The sequence below is a fragment of the Octopus bimaculoides genome, chromosome 7 (genome assembly GCF_001194135.2).
Source record: "Octopus bimaculoides isolate UCB-OBI-ISO-001 chromosome 7, ASM119413v2, whole genome shotgun sequence".
Classification (NCBI taxonomy): domain Eukaryota; kingdom Metazoa; phylum Mollusca; class Cephalopoda; order Octopoda; family Octopodidae; genus Octopus; species Octopus bimaculoides.
The window spans coordinates 2,309,270-2,311,288 of record NC_068987.1 but is presented as its reverse complement, the minus strand read 5'-3'; the positions used below and the strand labels follow the sequence as shown (position 1 = coordinate 2,311,288).

At 37.3% G+C, this 2,019-nt stretch overlaps 1 long non-coding RNA gene across 1 annotated transcript in view; it reads right to left on the bottom strand.

The window, feature by feature from the left end:
• Positions 1-2,019, bottom strand: part of LOC128248284 (uncharacterized) — an 86,661-nt gene that overhangs the window by 79,783 nt on the left and 4,859 nt on the right. Inside the window, exon 2 of the long non-coding RNA XR_008264519.1 lies at positions 206-408. This is a non-coding gene — a long non-coding RNA (uncharacterized LOC128248284). The remainder of the gene's footprint in view (positions 1-205; positions 409-2,019) is intronic.

Here is a 2,019-nt window from a genome sequence, read left to right as displayed (position 1 = left end):
CTCTCTCCCTCTCTCTCTCTATATACGTATATATAAAGAAGAATGACCACCGGTTGGATTCCTAATATATTCGACGAAGACCCCCCCCCCCCAAACGGTCTAACCACGAAGAAAATTGCTCTCAAGAAATTTTAGCAAACGCCAGAACGTAAAGCGAGCAAGACAAAAAAAAAAAGATACAAAATTTGGTGAAAAAGCCACATACCATGGTTTCGTTGTTATCCTTTACATTACGTGTGACCGCCAGGAAAATATAATTCACAGAACTAAACACGAGACTTCCTCTCAAGACAAGACATGTATAAAGTTCTATCAGTTATCTTTGGGGATATATTTCAAATGTCTTCGTTTTGGCGCGCCGAAGCCGGAAAGAACTCCGCAGTTAATAATTTTCTGCAGGGAATTTACCTGTTAGAAAATATGGTTATTTAGATACGCTAGGCCACTGGTTTAAATAAATATTAATTTAATTAATATTAATTTCTACTCCCATTATTTAATATATATATATATACGTATATATGCATGTATATATGTATATATATATATATATTCACATATATATGTATATGTATATATATGTATCTGTATATGTATGTAGATACGTATATATGTGTATGTATGTATATATATATATATGTATATATATATGTATGTGCAAATATATATATATATGTATATATATATATATATATATATATATATATATGTGTGTGTGTGTGTGTGTATATATATATACGTATGTGTGTGTATGCATATATATTGATATATATGAATAGACATACATAAATACATATACATATAATTCTAATGTCTCGTAAAGTATAATATTGAAAGAATATATTGAAACAATGCAGATTTACAAAGAATAAGTCCTGGGGTCGATTTGTTCGACTAGAGGCGGTGCTGCAGCATGGCCGCAGTCAGATGACTGAACCAGATAACACAATAAAGGAATATATTTCAATGTAGGTGTTATTAAGTCATCAGATTTATCAAAGTTATATATACATATATACGTACACACACACACACACATATGCACACACACACGTTTATAGGTGTATGTGTGTGTATTTGTCCACTGACTTGAGTGTCCCATCAACTATATGCAAGGTGGAACCCCCTCTTATTAAAATTAGGCCATATTTAAAGGGATGTGGCTTAATAAGAGCCACGCCTCTTTCAAACTCATCCTTTGCGATTCTATTAACAGTGTCTTCCATACCACACACAAGCACACACACACACACACACACACACACACACACACCTACACACTCATACACACATATGCAAGCAGATACACACGCGCGCGCGCACACACACACACAAACACAAACACACACAGTTGATGACAACAGTTCTTCAAAAAGGTTTTCGAGTTCCATAGTATACACAGAGAAAGCATTTCCAAAACGTCGCACTGTTCCAATAATGTTCTACTAAAATCTATCCAGACAATGACACAAGAGAATTCTTGACAACCGATGTTGGTGCGTTTGCGTCTCCATAACTAATCTTTGATATCTCTAAATAAGACGGGATGGTCACGTTTTGATTGTCTTTCAGCATGGCGGTTCTGATGCATCACAGCTGGCCTCCAACGTACAGCTGTCTCCCTCTCTTCCTCTCTTCTTCCCCACTCCGCCTTTCTTTTTCTGTCTTGTCCTATATGTGTGTGTATGCGTCTGTTGTGTGTGCTGTATGTATGTGTGTGTGTATGTGTGTATGCATGTGTGAGTGCGTGGAGAGAGAGAGAAAGAGAGAGAAAGAGAGAGAGGGAGAGAGAGGGGGGAGACAGAGAAGGAGAGAGAGAGAGTTAGTGAAACAATATTAAATATAATGGCGTTGCTGTCGTTGCCTTAGTCGGGGGGCCAATGGTGAAATCGGATTGGCCAGTGTTGAATGTATAATGGATATATATAAACGAAAGTGTACGTCGAAGCGGGAGGGTGTGTAGTTGGAAAGGGAGAGAGAGAGAGAGAGAGAGAGAGAGAGAGAGAGAGAGAGAGAGAG